The sequence below is a fragment of the Eptatretus burgeri genome, chromosome 15 (genome assembly GCF_056783735.1).
Source record: "Eptatretus burgeri isolate ZD-2024b chromosome 15, Ebu_testis_v1, whole genome shotgun sequence".
NCBI lineage: Eukaryota > Metazoa > Chordata > Myxini > Myxiniformes > Myxinidae > Eptatretus > Eptatretus burgeri.
In genome coordinates this window covers 5,942,514-5,961,832 of record NC_140975.1, presented here as the reverse complement: position 1 = coordinate 5,961,832, position 19,319 = coordinate 5,942,514, and the positions used below count along the sequence as shown (strand labels likewise).

Sequence of the window (19,319 nt, the reverse complement as noted above, 5' to 3'; positions counted from 1 at the left end):
TAACAATCAGGCTACTTCACTAATTAATAACAATCAAGGTGAATCACGAATGGATAACAATGAGGCTACTTCACGAATTAATAATAATCGGGGTGAATCACTAATTAATAGGAATCTCGGTACATTTCTAATTAATAACAATCAGGGTGAATCACTAATTAATAACAACAAAATAGTGCAGGGTTGATGTTATAATTCTTCAGTGTTTTATCTTCCTGTGTGTTACATCTCAGTCGATGTTGTATCTCCATCAGTGTTATATCCCTCAGTGTTATATCCCTCAGTGTTATATCTCCGTCAGTGTTGTATCCCTCAGTGTTGTATCCCTCAGTGTTATATCCCTCAGTGTTATATCCCTCATTGTTATATCCCTCAATGTTATATCCCTCAGTGTGGTATCCCTCAGTGTTGTATCCCACAGTGTTATATATCTGTCAGTGTTATATCTGTCAGTGTTGTATCTCTCTCGGTGTTATATCTCTCGGAGTTATATCTCTCAGTGTTATCTCTCAGTGTTATCTCTCTCAGTGTTATATCCCTCAGTGTATATCTCTCAGTGTTATATCCCTCAGTGTTATCTCTCTCAGTGTTATCTCTCAGTGTTATCTCTCTCAGTGTTATCTCTCTCAGTGTTATCTCTCTCAGTGTTATATATCTCAGTGTTGTATCCCTCAGTGTTGTATCTCTCAGTGTGAAATCCCTGTGTTATATCTCAGTGTTATATCTCTCAGTGTTATATCTCTCAGTGTTATATCCCTCAGAGTTATATCCCTCAGTGTTATATCCCTCAGTGTGGTATCCCTCAGTGTTATATATCTGTCAGTGTTATATCTGTCAGTGTTGTATCTCTCGGTGTTATATCTCTCGGTGTTATATCTCTCAGTGTTATATCCCTCAGTGTATATCTCTCAGTGTTATATCCCTCAGTGTTATCTCTCTCAGTGTTGTCTCTCTCAGTGTTATCTCTCTCAGTGTTTTATCCCTCAGTGTTGTATCTCTCAGTGTGAAATCCCTGTGTTATATCTCAGTGTTATATCTCTCAGTGTTATATCTCTCAGTGTTATATCTCTCAGTGTTATATCCCTCAGTGTTATATCCCTCAGTGTTTTATCCCTCAGTGTTATGTCTCTGTCTGTGTTATATCTCTCAGTGTTATATCCCTCAGTGTTATATCTCTGTCAGTGTTATATCCCTGTGTTATATCCCTGTGTTGTATCCCTCAGTGTTATATCCCTCAGTGTTATATCCCTCAGTGTTATATCCCTCAGTGTTATATCTCTCAGTGTTATATCCCTCAGTGTTGTATCCCTCAGTGTTGTATCCCTCAGTGTTGTATCCCTCAGTGTTGTATCCCTCAGTGTTGTATCCCTCAGTGTTGTATCCCTCAGTGTTGTATCCCTCAGTGTTGTATCCCTCAGTGTTATATCTCTCAGTGTTATATCTCTCAGTGTTATATCCGTCAGTGTTATATCTCTCAGTGTTGTATCTCAGTCTTATATCCCTCAGTCTTATATCCCTCAGTCTTATATCCCTCAGTCTAATATCCCTCAGTGTTATATCTCTCAGTGTTATCTCTCTCAGTGTTATATCCCTCAGTGTTTTATCTCTCAGTGTTATATCCCTTAGTGTTATATATCCCTCAGTGTTATATATCCCTCAGTGTTATATCTCCGTCAGTGTTGTATCCCTCAGTGTTATATCCCTCAGTGTTATATCCCTCAATGTTATATCCCTCAGTGTGTTATCCCTCAGTGTTGTATCCCACAGTGTTGTATATCTGTCAGTGTTATATCTGTCAGTGTTGTATCTCTCGGTGTTATATCTCTCGGTGTTATATCTCTCAGTGTTATATCCCTCAGTGTATATCTCTCAGTGTTATATCCCTCAGTGTTATCTCTCTCAGTGTTGTCTCTCTCAGTGTTATCTCTCTCAGTGTTTTATCCCTCAGTGTTGTATCTCTCAGTGTGAAATCCCTGTGTTATATCTCAGTGTTATATCTCTCAGTGTTATATCTCTCAGTGTTATATCTCTCAGTGTTATATCCCTCAGTGTTATATCCCTCAGTGTTTTATCCCTCAGTGTTATGTCTCTGTCTGTGTTATATCTCTCAGTGTTATATCCCTCAGTGTTATATCTCTGTCAGTGTTATATCCCTGTGTTATATCCCTGTGTTGTATCCCTCAGTGTTATATCCCTCAGTGTTATATCCCTCAGTGTTATATCCCTCAGTGTTATATCTCTCAGTGTTATATCCCTCAGTGTTGTATCCCTCAGTGTTGTATCCCTCAGTGTTGTATCCCTCAGTGTTGTATCCCTCAGTGTTGTATCCCTCAGTGTTGTATCCCTCAGTGTTATATCTCTCAGTGTTATATCTCTCAGTGTTATATCCGTCAGTGTTATATCTCTCAGTGTTGTATCTCAGTCTTATATCCCTCAGTCTTATATCCCTCAGTCTTATATCCCTCAGTCTAATATCCCTCAGTGTTATATCTCTCAGTGTTATCTCTCTCAGTGTTATATCCCTCAGTGTTTTATCTCTCAGTGTTATATCCCTTAGTGTTATATATCCCTCAGTGTTATATATCCCTCAGTGTTATATCTCCGTCAGTGTTGTATCCCTCAGTGTTATATCCCTCAGTGTTATATCCCTCAATGTTATATCCCTCAGTGTGTTATCCCTCAGTGTTGTATCCCACAGTGTTGTATATCTGTCAGTGTTATATCTGTCAGTGTTGTATCTCTCTTGGTGTTATATCTCTCAGTGTTATATCTCTCAGTGTTATCTCTCTCAGTGTTATATCCCTCAGTGTATATCTCTCAGTGTTATCTCTCTCAGTGTTATCTCTCTCAGTGTTATCTCTCTCAGTGTTATCTCTCTCAGTGTTATCTCTCTCAGTGTTATATCCCTCAGTGTTGTATCCCTCAGTGTTGTATCTCCCAGTGTTATATCTCTCAGTGTTATATCTCTCAGTGTTATATCTCTCAGTGTTATATCTCTCAGTGTTATATCTCTCAGTGTTATATCTCAGTGTTATATCCCTCAGTGTTATATCCCTCAGTGTTATATCCCTCAGTGTTATATCTCTGTCAGTGTTATATTCCTGTGTTATATCTCTCAGTGTTATATCCCTCAGTGTTATATCTGTCAGTGTTATATCCCTGTGTTATATCCCTGTGTTGTATCCCTCAGTGTTATATCCCTCAGTGTTATATCCCTCAGTGTTATATCTCTCAGTGTTATATCTCTCAGTGTTATATCTCTCAGTGTTATATCCCTCAGTGTTATATCCCTCAGTGTTATATCCCTCAGTGTTATATCCCTCAGTGTTATATCCGTCAGTGTTATATCTCTCAGTCTTATATCCCTCAGTCTTATATCCCTCAGTCTAATATCCCTCAGTGTTATATCTCTCAGTGTGAAATCCCTCAGTGTTGTATCTCTCAGTGTTATATCTCTCAGTGTTATATCTCTCAGTGTTATCTCTCTGTGTTATATCCCTCAGTGTTATATCCCTCAGTGTTATATCCGTCAGTGTTATATCTCTCAGTCTTATATCCCTCAGTCTTATATCCCTCAGTCTAATATCCCTCAGTGTTATATCTCTCAGTGTGAAATCTCTCAGTGTTGTATCTCTCAGTGTTATATCCCTCAGTGTTATATCCCTCAGTGTTATATCTCTGTCAGTGTTATATCTGTCAGTGTTATATCTGTCAGTGTTATATCTGTCAGTGTTATATCTGTCAGTGTTATCTCTCTCAGTGTTATCTCTCAGTGTTATATCCCTCAGTGTTATATCCCTCAGTGTTATATCCCTCAGTGTTATATCCTCAGTGTTATATCCCTCAGTGTTATATCCCTCAGTGTTGTATCCCTCAGTGTTATATCCCTCAGTGTTATATCCCTCAGTGTTATATCTCAGTGTTATATCTCAGTGTTATATCCCTCAGTGTTATATCCCTCAGTGTTATCTCTCAGTGTTATCTTTCAGTGTTATATCTCAGTGTTATATCCCTCAGTGTTATATCCCTCAGTGTTATATCTTGCAGTGTTATATCCCTCGGTGTTAGTAATATACATGATATTGTATTTTGTTCATTTGGTTCCATTACATTTAGAGTCTCCCTGTCATTCACAAAAGGTACTAAAGGTGTGCACGACCAATGATAAAGCGTCCATCCACCAATCGACTGTACTTGCAATCTCTTGAGTTTCAATGTTGTCTTTCAGAGGCACCTTTAAGCTGACTGTCCTTCCTACTACCTTAATTTTCAGTTGTTTGTACACAATGCCCAGTGTATTTTCCAAATCGTTGGCAATACTCCCATACACACATTCTGACTCGATTCGCTTTCTCAATTCGAAATTAATCCACATGTACAGGTGGACAGGTGTACAGGTGTACAAAATTGTAGTTTCACATCTCTTTTGGATTTCTTTCTGACTATTTGAACTCATTATTGCTGTGCTGAGGTCGTTCTAAAGGAGAATCTATATATTTATTCGTCGTTAGGCTGTTGTTGAGTTTTGTAGTTAATGTGATGATTCATGTTAAGAGGTGTAACATTATTGTGGATATAGTACCCCACTCCCTCACCCCAGCAAACCCCCAAACAAGAGGTCTTCCCATGTATCATATTCCGAAAAAATATTTCCACCATTAGTGTAAAAAAACACAAACCTCCCCCATGTGTGCCTTTCCATGGACACGGCGAACCGTTAGCAATGTGCGTAGGATGACGTGAAATCAAACAAACGTCACAAATCATGTCGCCCCGCATGGGGAAAGCCTCGCTGTGTTTACACGGGAGATAACAAGCCAAGATCCTTCAAGGGTACACAGAAACACTCTCAAACACAGCTCGAACAGATGAGAGGAAAGTTTTACAAAACCATCCACCGCTGCTGCCAGTCAAAATAATAATGGCATCATAGCTGAGCGTACATAAAGGGGATTTATCACCTGAGCATGCAGGTGAATCGGTCATCACATGTCACTGGCATGGGAAGAGTTGGCGGTCCGGAAAATTTCCATGACCATTTTGAACAACATTTAAAAAAAAACATTGCACACATGGTCGTGGCTCGTGGAAGAGTGAAAGCAGAGTGGAAGGGAACAAACTGGAAAGGGGGAAACACCAACAGCGGAGTCGAAGCAAGAATGAGATCAATGGGAATGGGGAGATAGACCAATCGGGGTGAACAAGGTGCACACAAACTGAATGAAACACAGCAAGAAGAGGAAAGGGAAAGCGGGAATGAAACAAAAGGAACTGGAAGGACACTCGGTAGAGCGCATACCTCCACCACGCAATTCCTGATCCACAAGCACATATGAGGCCCCTTACATTTTTGAAATATAATGTGATACAGTACGATATCGTTTTTTAACCCTCTCAATGGTGAAGAATCACTTTTAAGAAAAAGTAATTCTCGTATCCAGATCCGGAATCGGATCTTCACCAAAATCGAATCGATTCTTCCATGTCACACAACCAAGCTGTCCACCAAGTTTCATCTGAATCCGTCCACAATTTTTTGAGATATCCTGCACAAATCAGACAAACAAATAGACAGACAAACAAACAAATAGACAAGCAAACAAACAGACAAGAAAAAGACGTCATGCAGAGCACAATACTTGCAAAATCCATCAAACAAATTTGAACTCAAAAATAATTGGTGGTTGAATTCAATGATCAAATGTGGAACTCCTCTTAAGATTTCAAGTCAATCGGATGAAAATTGACAATTTTTAAAATTCGGCCTATGTTGACCTTTTGGCGCATGTGGACCTCAAATATAATTGGCTGGTTGAATTCAGTGACTGAAATATAAATCCTCTTCAAATTTCAAGTAAATCGGATGAAAATTGAGGAATTTAGAAATACCACCTTAGTTGTTGACCTTGGGACTATGTTGACCTTTTGGTCCATGTTGAGCTCAAAAATAATTATGTGCTCGAATTCAGTGACATAAACTATAAATCCTCTTCAAATTTCAAGTCAATCGGATGAAAATGAACAATTTTAGAAATTCGGCCTATGTTGACCTTTTGGCCGAAGTGGACCTCAAAAATATTTGGCGAGTTGAATTCATTGATCTGATATGAAAATCCTCTTGAAATTTCAAATCAATCGGATGAAAATTGAGGATTTTAGAAATACAACATCAGTTGTTGACCTTGGGCCTATGTTGACCTTTTGGTCCATGTTGACGTCAAAAATAATTGCCTCGTTTAATTCAGTGACCTGAAATATAAATCCTCTTCAAATTTCAAGTCAATCGGATGAAAATTGAGGATTTTCGAAATCTCACCTTAGTTGTTAACAATTGGCCTTTGTTGACCTCTTGGTCTTTGCTGACCTCAAAAACAATGGGCTTCTTCCTTATGACAAACTATACCATGTGGTGAAGTATGTTGAAGATCGGTTTAAAATTTTGACCTGTCGGTGACAAACAGACAGACAGACAGACGAACAAAATCGACCGACTGATATACATGAAAAATCTTCGATTTTGCAACTAACAAAGACAGAAAGGGTTGAAAAGATAACCTCCTTCACCTTCGGTGGTGGAGGTAACAAACAAACCGACAACGAACAAACGAAAAGAGGTGAGGGAAAATTGGGGGGGGGGGGCACAACACAGTAACCAGGAAAAAGGGAAGTGCTTGGGGATGGGGTCATTAGAGAGTGGAAGAGATCATGAATATGGATGGACGGTGACCCAAGAGGTTATGGTGAACAGCTGTCCTGAAGCCCTGTAGGGAAGCGCATGACACATGTTGATTGACAGTGAAACATGACACGACTACACGTGGACGTGGACCACATTTCCACAACTTGTCCAGTGACGGTCCAGTTCGAGGTTCTTGGGGCTAACATGGTGAGGTTCATAATCTCGTGCTTTGGAATTTGTTTGTTCACGTCGACTGTGATTTGGTTTAAAATGCACCACCCATAGCATGCCTCACATCAGGCCGAATAATGCAGACACCGAAAGATCAATGTCCAATTTGCAATGTCCCTCTCATTCGTTGAAAGACGTCATTAGCAGCAAATGAGGTCTTTACCCCCAATTAGCTTGGGATTGAACATTGAACCCACTCCACCCCATGGTGTAACCAACCGGAGGAGCCGCTTCCTTGAGAAAATAAGAGCTCAACATCACGGCGGTGGTCTCATAGGGAGACCGCTTGGACCTCTACAGGTGTGCATGCTCCGCTTGCACTGCACAGGTAAATGAGAAGCGAAAAAAAAACAACTTCAATTCCACCATCCTTTTAGTAAAACATTGTTCAATAGTTTCATTACTTCCTAACTAAACTAAATATATCTCTCCACTCTAGGTGGTTTGCCTTTGCCTTCCCAGTGGTAGTCAAGGTAGCAGTAGCATTCGGTTGTAATTGTATCGCAATCGTTTCGAGAACTCACCTCCTCTTTTTGGGAAGACACCGTGGAATGTTAAACATCCACCAAAGAATGCCGGCAGATTGGACAACCGGCTTAGCGTCCGTCCGAGTGTCGGAACACTTTGTGTTGCGGCGCCCTTCCTTGCGAATCTCCATTCCGACAGTTTATATTCGGGTCGGGAATCGAACCCCGATCAGACGGCGCACAGGTAACCATGCTGCCCAACACGAACGAAGATGCAGCTTCGCAAACGATGCCACGGTAACGACGTGCCTTTGTTATGGTAACGTCGCGTGCACAAGCGACGTTGCGTGTCTGCCGTGCAATTTGTCCTGTCCGCTCAGGTATGAGCCAATAATGTGAGACTGGCTAAAGGGATATGCTTGGATTAATTTTGACAGGTATGACATTGGAATTGCAAAATTGGAGAGGAAAAGGAAAGGGTGTGTGTGTGTGTGTGTGTGTGTGTGTGTGTGTGTGTGTGTGTGTGTGTGTGTGTGTGTGTGTGTGTGTGTGTGTGTGTGTGTGTGTGTGTGTGTGTGTGTGTGTCGTTGATATTGTGATCTCCATAATTCGGGTTTCAGGAGGTGGTTTAACAGAATCCTCCCACGACTCGAAGTATCCACCTTCGTTTGGTTTCGTTTCGGTGAAGCAAATCCGAATCGTGCCGCAACATTACAGAAGCTCAGCCGTTTGGGTAAAAGAAGACTTAAGAGTGTTTCGTGACGTGTAGCCGTGGCTATAGCATGGCTACACCATTGTGAGTCATCGTGAAGAGCACACATTGAGTTACGGATGAACAAAATAGAAACTGTGGGAGGAATTTATATTCCAAAGCCATCTTTGGAAGCGTCACTCACTCCACTCAAAAGTCCGACAAGTTTCGGGACGAGTTCCAGCTGCCTGGTCACGTGTCAAACATGAGACTTTTCTGAGTGTCAAGCACTCCTTTGGCCAGCAAGTAGATCTTTCCGACGCGTGGACCCGTGAAAAGTCACCACTGTCGATCCTCGTAGGAGGAGGTGTTATGTCTTTCCTTCATACTCCATGTTGCTCACCCCGAAGCATGTTCAACTTGGCTGCAGCTTACGGATGATGGAAAAGGTTCCTTTATGGGATTCTTTGACTGCACCTTCTTTGTTGTGGAGGCTCGAGGAGACAAAGGTTTGTTTCGCATCATCGAGTGAATTCCAGTTCGAGTGAACCTCGATCCATAAGCTTTTAGCACCGATTGAGCAAAGATCGCAGACCACTGAGCAACACCTGTGCGACCCGTGGGTAATCATTGTTATTAACGGCAGGACAATCCCTTGTTAATCGTTGTCACACAATGTGCCAGACAATTCATTGTGAAGTCAACAAAATAAAGGGGCACTTTGTCTCTTTCACTTTTTTTTCTCTCTCTCTCTCTCTCTCTCTCTCTCTCTCTCTCTCTCTCTCTCTCTCTCTCTCTCTCTCTCTCTCTCTCTGTCTCTGTCTCTGTCTCTGTCTCTGTCTCTGTCTCTGTCTCTGTCTCTCTCTCTCTGTGTCTCTCTCTGTGTCTCTCTCTCTCTCTCTCTCTCTCTCTCTCTCTCTCTCTCTCTCTCTCTCTCTCTCTCTCTCTCTCTCTCTCTCTCTCTCTCTCTCTCTCTCTCTCTCTCTCTCTCTCTCTCTCTCTCTCTCTCTCTCTCTCTCTCTCTCTCTCTCTCTCTCTCTCTCTCTCTCTCTCTCTCTCTCTCTCTCTCTCTCTCTCTCTCTCTCTCTCTCTCTCTCTCTCTCTCTCTCTCTCTCTCTCTCTTCTCTATCTCCCCCCTCTCGCTCTCTATTCTCTATCCTCTCTCTCTGTCCCTCTCTCTCTGTCTCTCTATGTGTCTTTATCTGTCTCTACTTTGTCTAAGCTCCCATTCCAATTCAACCAGAACAGGGTGGATGTAGTTCAACTCTCCAACCTGCACCACCATTCCAGTCCAAGCATATACATTCTCCAACGACACAGTTTCTGATTTGTGATCCTTCGATGCGATTATTTTTTGTATGTAGAAATCTTGGCTCACGGGGAAGCAAAACAATAGATGGCTGCAGGTTCACAGACAAATAGAGGATCAAAGGGTAACAGGGAGCCAAATATGAGCGGTGTGGAGGGAGGTTAGTGAGAGTAGAAGAGAGCAACATTAGGTGTGGAAAAAGGTATGAGGTGACGATTGGCAGCACTTGTGTAAGACCAACATAACGGAATTATACCCACAACACTCTCATACAGGGCTTTATTCTCTTTATACATGATCGAGGATCATGGCAGTGCAAGGGCCTGTGGGAAACGAAATGAAAGGTGGAAAAACACAGGACTGACACTATAAAAACACATAAACCCTTTTCAAAGTCAAAACGTTCCTGTGTTTGACACTGAAAGATGACACAGCATATTCTCCATGATGCTGCACTCCCTGGTTCATAATACAAGCCATGAAAAGACATCTGTCTGTGCATTCAAACCTTACCTCAACAGCTTTATAGAGAATCATTAGTGAAAAAAGAATGCCCATCCAGCATCAATCCTAAAATATGAAGTTTGTACAAAGAAGGGGGGAGATCAAATTTCTGGATTAAAGGTTTTTTTCATTCCTCTTTTTTTCCCGCCTTTGGAATAAACTTCCTCACTCTATTCTTTCCCATTCTTCCCTCCAGGCTTTCAAAACAGCTGTTCACCACCACCTCTTATCTTCCCCCATCCAAATCCTCGATCTTTTCTACCCCCGATAATCCACCCAAGCCCACTTCCTTCATTTCTCCTGCTTTCCTTCCTGAAAGTCCCTGAAATGTCCATCTTCTCTTCGCCATGTTCCCCGTCCCATCCCCACCCCTCTCCCTTCCACAGTTCACCTCATGTGTCTGTTCCCCACTGTTTTGTCCCTTCCACTCCCGCCCCTCTTGTCTCATGCCTCCTTGCTGTGAGTTGTGTGTTAGCTCTCATACGAGCCTCGACCAAGGTATACAAAAAAAAAAAAAGAAAAAAAAAAGGTGCTTTCCAGTTTTCGTTCTTCATCGAAATTCTCCAATCTTCTTAATGTCAAGGGGGCATTGATACACAAATAGATTTGAACAGTCCGTGGTTTCTGCCACCTGACATCTTCAGCAAAGTACCACCAGTAGTGGTTCGCCAGGCTGTCAGCAACTTGACCCCCTCAAAATGAAACTCTTAGCACATTTCAAGATGACCCCTCAAAATGAAACTCTTTGCACATTTCACATGCTGTGAGTATATTCCCCACCTTGTACAGATGTTTAATATTAGAGATCATAATGTGGGGTGAGTTGAGTCTAAAGCTTGAGATTCCACTGGCAACAAATATCAGGAATTTGTGGCACATGTCGTGCTGCTCCATCGCAGCAGGCAGATTGCAATAACCTATTAGTTTTGTACCGACACATGTGGCTTAGAAACTTTCACACAGGGTATGGCAATGGACGAGTTACATGCCTCCACAATAGAGAGGATGGTTTGATGGGATTGAACAAAAAGGAAAACGAGAGAGAGAGGGAGGAAGGCCACAAGTTCAAAACCTGTGTTCTAACCTTAAGAGAGTGAGAATGAAAGGGAGTGGGATGGAAAGCGCGAAGGAGGAATATTCATAGGGAATTACCAAAAACCCGACCTTGAAGGGGCATGTGTGCAATGGTTATTGGAACTTTACAAGAACACGAGTGCTGAGAGATAAAGGCAGAGTGAGGAGGAAAAGGAGAGTGTGAGGGTCAATAGGAGAGAGAGAGAGAGAGAGAGAGAGAGAGAGAGAGAGAGAGAGAGAGAGAGAGAGAGAGAGAGAGAGAGAGAGAGAGAGAGAGAGAGAGAGAGAGAGAGAGAGAGAGAGAGAGAGAGAGAGAGAGAGAGAGAGAGAGAGAGAGAGAGAGAGAGAGAGAGAGAGAGAGAGAGAGAGAGAGAGAGAGAGAGAGAGAGAGAGAGAGAGAGAGAGAGAGAGAGAGAGAGAGAGAGAGAGAACGAGAGAGAGAGAACGAGAACGAGAACGAGAACGAGAACGAGAACGAGAACGAGAACGAGAACGAGAACGAGAACGAGAACGAGAGAGAGAGAGAACGAGAACGAACGAACATAGAATGATGGGAATTATGCAAAATAACCATTGGAGGGGAAAATGAGAGAATGAAGTAACACAAGAGGCAGAATGACACCTGAACATGTATGATGTGAAAGTTATGGCTTCAGGGTTGTCTCAAGTGACCAGAAGGCTCGTTAATGGCCAGGATGGAACTGGCATGGCTTGAGAGCCACATATTCTATGGATATTAATGGGTTATCAAATGAATGCTTACCCTCCAACACGTAGTTCGTGTCTTTTCTCGGGACAACCATGATTCAAAGAAAGCTGTCGGGATGGTTTCACATAAGCATTTCTGTGATCATCCCGACCTTGTTGACATACTTTATTGAGTGGCATCCCTACATCCTTTTGCATTTTTTATAATGTTTTTATTGCATGTTTCTTTACTCTTTTAGAAATGTGTTTACATTCTGGAGAATTTCATTTATTACACGGGATGTTTTTTATGCTTCTGCTGACGAAGTCGTCAGAGGCATGATGTTTTTTTCGGGTTGTCCGTCCGTCGGTACCTCCGTCAGTCAAAATACTAATTGTTTCCATTTTCTCTGCAGCTGCTTATCCGATTGACACAAAATGTTCCCCATAGGAGCAACTACTCATTTAGAATGTTTTAATGATAATTATGATGTCGTAGGTCACGTGGTGTGGCAGTCATGTTGGAAAATAGGAAAAACTTTGGACCTCTGTATCTCTCAAACTGCTCCATGGGGGGGGAAAAAAATTTGAAAGTGGCACATGTGAAGTGCTTTCCATTGGAAACAAGCGTGATTTTTTTTTTTTGAAAATGTCATCGATGGCCTCATTATGACATCATAATTGCAAACGTCGAATGCTTTATCCCCAATCAGTATTAAAATTTTTGAGGGTCGTCGAGGGTTAAATTGTATGGGGAGAAAAATTGATGACATCATCGGTCACGTCAGCGCACACACACACATTGAAGTTTCAGTTTCAATACCGAGCAATTTTGGCATAAATAATGCAGATATCAAGAAAATGACCAAATAACAAGATCTCAAAAATGAAGTGAAAAGATTCTGGAAATTGAAGAGATCCGAAATTGTACCAGTGATCATTGGTGCAATGGGAGTGATGATGAAAAACCTTACAGAGATCATAAAAACCATCCTTGGGAATATTATTACAAATGAGCGACAGTTGGAAGCTTTTCATGGTTCTGTGACGATCCTCAAAAGAAAAGACCTCAGAAAGATGACAGGCTGAGTCAACAACACCTGGTATTAATTTAAAACCTTGCAGAATTTGAACTCAGGACCCAAGGAACCCAAACACACCACCTGAACCATGAAGCCAACACCAGGCATACACCTCCCAGACACACCAAAATGTCATGTATGTTTGAATTGGACAAATGAACACTTTTTTTTAACAGTCAAAACTGCTGGAAAGTTCAATGCTGGAGTTTAATTTTGTAATTCGGCGAAGTTTAAGAGATGCTCAAGGTGATGGCATGTGTGGAAATGAAATAAAGCCACAAACATAGTGTCTCCGGGCATTTATAAGCATTGCAATGTACCCAGCAATTCGTTGGTAAGATGGTCAAGGCATTCGATAATATGAGTGAGGAAAGTGAGAAAAACTTTTTCGCTAAGAAATCGTTCCAAGTCAAGGCATGGTTGAGTAGGCCCAAAAAACATGGTGGCTTCACAACCCATTGAGGTAACCCAGGATACGCCTTAAAACACCATGGAGAGCGAGGTGGCCAAGGATGTGTTGGTGCTGCTTAAGCAGTCTCCTTGGCTATTGGGCACAATCCTGGATGGGTCACCACTCTGACACAGTATCCCAGCATGCTGGCACTCGTTTTGCCAACCTTGGAAGGATGACAGGCCGAGTTAACCCCACCTGGTATTAATTCAACAGCAGAGTGGGATTTGAACTCAGGACCGTAGGATCAAAAGCCTGCCACCCTAACCATAAAGTCGACACCAGGCAAAGTTAAATAACGTCGTTAATTATCTTCAAAATGGGTGTTTTAATTAACCCAAATACCCAATTTTCACTCTTGAACTTCCTTGGAGTTCTCTTTGTATGCATGCAAAGTTTCAGGCTGCTAGGTTTTCATGGTTTTGGAATAGAGGAGTTCACACACACACACACACACACACACACACACACACACACACACACACACACACACACACACACACACACACACACACACACACACACATTTATTAGTGTCCGGGAAAATACCACTCATCACTTCGCTGACGGGAACACTGAGACGGAGGGGTAAAAAGGGGTAGGGAGATAGAGAGAGGAGGGAGGGGGAAAGAGAGAGGAGGGATGGGGGAGCGAAGAGGGTTGGGGAAGAGAGGACGGAGGAGAGTGAGGAGGGAGGGAGAGGGAGGAGGGGAGGAAGGGAAGGCAGACATGTGGTGGAGCATCACATATGATTCATAGTCTCATCAAAATGATTCTGCATAGAAACTCCCGTCCAGACATAAACACCACCTGGACACAAACTCCCTTCCAGACATAAACACCACCCGGACACGACAGGAGACAAAATCCCATCCGCACATGTCCGGAGACAAATTCCCATCCGCACACGTCCGGAGACAAACTCCTATCCGGACACATCCAGAGCCAAACTCCCATCCAGACACGTCTGGAGATAAATACCATCCGGACACGTCTAAAGACAAACCCCGTTCAGGCATAAACACTGCCAGGATGAGTCTGGGCCCAAGCTGTCCAGAGTCAAACACCGCCAAGATGGGTTCAGAGACAAACACCACCCAGAGACATCCGGAGACAAACACCGCCTCGACTCGTCCCGAGACAAATACTGCCAGGTCGTGTCCAGAGACAAACACAGCCCAGATGCATCCGGAGACAAACACCACCCAGATGCAACCAGAGACAAACTCCCATCCGGACTCATCCAGAGACAAACTCCCATTTAGATGTGTCCGGAGATGAACACCACCCGGATGCATCTGGAGATGATCACCGCCCAGACGCATATGGAGACAAACAGCGTCCGGAGACATACAGTGCCCGGACGCATCCGAAGACAAGCACCACCAGGAAACGTCTGGAGACGAATACTGCCTGGACATAAAAACACATATTTGGTGCGAAATCCACACCGCCTGGGGCATGGAATTCTGCACACGCCCGCATGCCGGCGAGCACGCGAAGAGCGCAGACAATGCCGCGAACAGAGTGTTGTTGTTGTCTTTGTTGTTGGTGATGTAAAAATCCTAACTATAAAATAATTCACAGCGCACGTGCAATTAATCACCCAATAAACAAGACGGGACCCGACCTAGAAACACATACTTACCGATATAACTGATCGATAAGGACTCTGGCTGTTGTGTGTGGTGGGTTCCAGATTCGTTACAATATATGTATGTATGTATATATATATATATATATATATATATATATATATATATATATATATATATATATATATATATATATATATATATATATATATTGTTGTGGTTGACCAAATTCGCAAACCACCATTCAGGTCCCTTAGGTGAGATATCTCGGTAAGTATATGTGTAGTTAGGCCCAAACCCGTTGTCTAGAGGGAATAAATGTCATTCATGAGGGCTGCGACTCTTCAGGATAGCCGTTTTTCTTTTACTATCTTTATTTTGGACCAACCGCCATTATTACCACCACCAACCACGTCTCAACAGCCATCACAACAACAACCACCAACCACAACGCCGCTTCACCACAACCGCCACGACCTTTACCGTCACAACTCGCCACCATCGCATCACCGTCATCTCGCGCCACTCGTGGGCACCGATGCTGGACTCGTGTAAGGCGCGCACCGTGCAGCGTGTTCAAAAGCATCGCGGACTTTCCGAAGAAAAACGGATCAAAACGACTCACGCCCACTTTTGTTCCGTCCAATCGGTGAGCGAGGGGCGATTTGGCCCCGCCTCCAGGGCGTTGGAGGGCGGTCGCTATATGCAAATTCATGGATCAAAAAGCATTCACGCCCACTTTTCCTCGGGCCAATGGGGAGCCAGCAAGAGAGGTGAAAGGTCGGAGGCAGAGGGTCAAAGATGAAGGAGCGAGGCCACGGGGGATATAAGGGGCCGCGTTCGTCAGTCGAGGCAGTTCAGTTCGCAGGAGGAAGAGTTGAGTTGGAAGCGGAGGAACAGTTGAGTTGAAGTGGCAGTTCGCAGTTGGGAGTTCGCGGAGTCGGAGTGAAGAGGACGGAGCTGTGGAGAGGCGGCGGCGGTTGAGGGGGTGCTCGCGTCGGATTCGAGGAACTGCGGAGGGAAAGGCCGGCGGCGCGACCGAGGTCGTGGTGGAGACGCTCGTCGCGGGACCCAAGATTTTTGTGAAATCCTCCTTTCCCCGAGCATCAGCAACCCCCTCCTGTTTCCCCCCGCGCTGAGATAGTGCGACAAAAGGGGGCCCCCTTCCCACCCCCTACCAGACACCGTCCGCGAGGCCCGCGGAGTTGAGGCACCACCGCCGCTCCGCGTCTCATCATCAGACGGGTAGGCCCGACACGGTCTCGGCCCCAGGCCCGCCTACCCCCTCATCCTGGAGGGTGGTTCTCTTTTCTTTTGCTTTGGGAATGTGTGTTGTCGGCGCCGTCTGTGAAGTAAAATTGTATAAGTGTTGCCGTGTGCTCGCGTAGTCGGTATTAGATCTGCATTGTCGCATTTGCTTTTTGTCTTCTTCTTTTCCATGTGCTTTTGGTGGAATTGTATATGTGTGCTTTCCGTTCACCGCGAAATAAATGTGCTTATTATTGAACTGTTTTCCTGCTTCGCTTCGTCATTTCTTTCATTGAATCCCCATCTTGCTTCACGTAAAGGGTTGGTCGTGGGCTAAGACGCCCGATAATTAATCGAACCGTCGAGGCCGACGAATAACACCGCTCGGTTATCCCGATAGTACGGAACGGGTCGCTTAAGTGGCCCGTGTCCGAAGTCGACCTGCGGCGAGGTGCGATCGCCCGGTCTACCCTCCGTGTGGGTACTTAGGTAGGTCGAATTTGGCGAGCAACCCTATCCCACGCGGGGGCCGATTGGCTCGATCGCGGTGAGACCGAAAGGTCCACCCGTGACTGGTTCCCGGCGTTAGTCCGAGAGGGTCACGACTGGATTGTCCGTCCGGTGGGCGACGTGCCGCGATTCGAGTTACGTGGCCGTTCGCACGCCGGCGGGCGCGAATCCGCGACACTGGTGTCAGGAGTGGGATACAAACCCATCGCCCTCCTCGCGGCACTGGTATCGGAGAACGGGAAAACGGGCTCTCCTGTCTCCAATTAAATTCACGGGAATCGGTCCAGGGGTGAGAGAAGCGACCCCCGATTCCCTCCAAATTACGAGCGATTTAAATTAACCCTTTAAGAGAAGCAAGATGGCGTCTCAAGTAGAGCGGGAGCCGGGGGTATTAGAAATGGATGTAGAATGTGTAGAATCCATGGCTCAGGATGAAATCCCCGTCCAGGAAATGTTGGTTGTACAGGAAAACGAACTCGCCCAACTGAACCCAGAGCCCGAAATGGGTGCGGCAGCGGCCGCGGTGTATGACACCTCCCCTCCCCCTCTCCACCAAAACCCTTCCCCAACTCCTGCCGAAACGGCTCACCCAAGCGCACCCGACATGGCCCAGCTATTCACCATGCTGGCAAAAATGAATGCGGAAATGACAGCGAAGATGGATGCGAATGCACAAAAGATGAATGCGGAAATGACAGCGAAGATAAATGCGAACATGAACGAAAAGATGGATACAAATACAAATGAAATGAAAAACGAAATGAAAAGAGAAATGAAAAAGCTGCGGGGTGAGACGCAGAACATGGGCCGATGCCTGCAGGCGGGCATGAAGGCCGTTAGCAGGGAGCTTGAAATGGCGACTCCACGTGTAGAAGCGAACGAGCTGGGAGGGGGTGCAACGGTGACCGAAAGGGAAAAATTAAATGGGGAGACCAAAACGTGTGAGACGAGACACGAGGTGACGACAAAGGAAATAAAAATAGTAGAGACAAGGGAGGTAAAGGGTGAAGAGGTGACCGAGTTGGCAGTGACGGTAGCCGGGAAGGGAACGATAGAGGGAAGACTGCACGATGAAGACGGGGTAAGTGACGCACACACACACACGGAGGTAGTGGAGGATAATGGGGGTGAGCTCGCGGAGCGTGTTGGGACCCAGTGCGAGCACCTGGATGGCCTCCTCCAGGAACGAGGGGAGGGAGTATGCCCCCTTGAGGCGAGTCACGACCAGGTGAGTTCGGTCGTGCTTTGCGAGGTTGAGGGGACGAGTGCTGCGAACGGGTGCACGGAGAGCTTGGGGGGTATAGAGGCCCCGGAGACCCTTGTGGGGACACGAATCCCCAGTGCAGTTGTCCCTGTGTGTGTGGTGCAAGGTGTGAGTGCGTCCCCGTGTGTGGAAGCGACCCCGTGTGTGAGTGGTGTGGTGGCGATGGTGCCGGAGTACATGCTTCCCAGCACGCCGTGTGTGGATGAGGCACCGTGTGTGGAAGAGGCCGTGTGTGTGGATGAAACGGCCAGTATGAGTGAGGCACCGCGGGTGAGTGCCCCCGCGTGTGTGAGTGAGGCACGGAGTGTGGATGAGGCACCGCGGGTGAGTGCCCCCGCGTGTGTAAGTAGTATGGCCTGTGTGAGTAGTGAGGCACGCGTGAGTGAACGGCCGAATGCAAGGGAGACCGTGTGTGTGAGAGAGCGGTATGAGAGGGAGATGTCGGTTGGCATGCGGGAGCACGCAGCCGCGTCTCCCGGTGTGAATGTAATGGTGAGGTGTGTGAGCGTCGTTACACGCAGGTGTGCGTGGGTTGAATGGCGACGACGACGGCGACAGAAGAAAGAAAGCCGAGTAGCGGCTGTAGTTGTTTCGGGGACCGTGCCGGGTTCACCCAGCAGTGAGCACGAGGTCCGTGCTGTGCAACGCACGAGGCCACCACGTGCTCGCTTGCGAGAGTGAAGTCCCGGTCCGGAAACGCACGCGGTGGATTTGCCGATCCCGCGGACGGACAAAGTTTAGGCAGGATTTCGGATTTGGACCGGACGGGTTCTCCACGCGATCGTGTGTGTTAAGCTCCAACGGGCAGAGCACATGTGTTCGCGTGGGGAACCCCTCGAGACGTGGGGCTTGTGTTTTTTTTTTTATGCGCACGGTGACGTCATGGCTGCACGTGGGGTTGGAATCCGGCAGGAGGGGAATCCCTGCCGGATGGTACCGTCCAAGGAGGGACGAGGTACACGTGCAGCTGCATGACGTCACGGGCAGGTGCAAAGTGCGCGAGTTTCCGCGCTGGTGCTGCGCATGGGAAAAAAAAAAAAGCAAGCCTCACTTTCGGGTGCACAGGATTCCTGGGCAAGGGGTGGAAGACCCCCTTGACCTGGGCACAGGATGGAAACTAGTTAGGGGGAAGGGTTAGATTAGCTAGACCGACTTCATGGGGCAGGGGTAAGTCCTCATGGAGTCCGTGGAATGGATTAGGTAGAGGGATTTAGATGAGCTTTAGGTTGGGAAATTGATTTTTGGGACATTCGAGAACAGTGACAGACTTGTGAATGTGTAGAGGGGGACGTAGTTTAGCTACGTAGGTTAAATGGAACGTGCTATAGTTTAAGGGACGACGTGGGAGCACGAGTTAGTTAGGGGAGGTAGTTAGCAGGATGGCAGAGTTCAGCGGTGTGTGTGTTGAAGAGTTGGTGAGTGAAGTGGAAGCATGTGCTTGGTGAGTGAGTGAGGCCAGCGGGTCTGTGTGTATGGAGCGAATGGGGAATGCATGGTGCGATGAGTGATTGGGGGGAGGAGTGACTC

The 19,319-nt window shown here is 45.5% G+C and overlaps 1 protein-coding gene and 1 long non-coding RNA gene across 6 annotated transcripts in view; one reads left to right on the top strand and one right to left on the bottom strand.

Annotated features, from left to right (window-relative positions):
- The window catches only part of LOC147011402 (uncharacterized), a 189,865-nt gene that overhangs the window by 147,098 nt on the left and 23,448 nt on the right, over positions 1-19,319 (top strand). The window lies entirely within an intron of this gene.
- Positions 1-19,319, bottom strand: part of CNR1 (cannabinoid receptor 1) — a 47,495-nt gene that overhangs the window by 8,106 nt on the left and 20,070 nt on the right. Inside the window, exon 1 of one of the 2 annotated variants that reach the window (XM_085856343.1) lies at positions 7,435-7,737. The exons of the other annotated variant lie outside the window; for it this stretch is intronic. The gene's annotated coding sequence lies outside the window, so the exon portion shown is untranslated. Of the gene's footprint in view, positions 1-7,434; positions 7,738-19,319 lie in introns of those variants that run through there. 2 annotated transcript variants of the gene reach the window in all.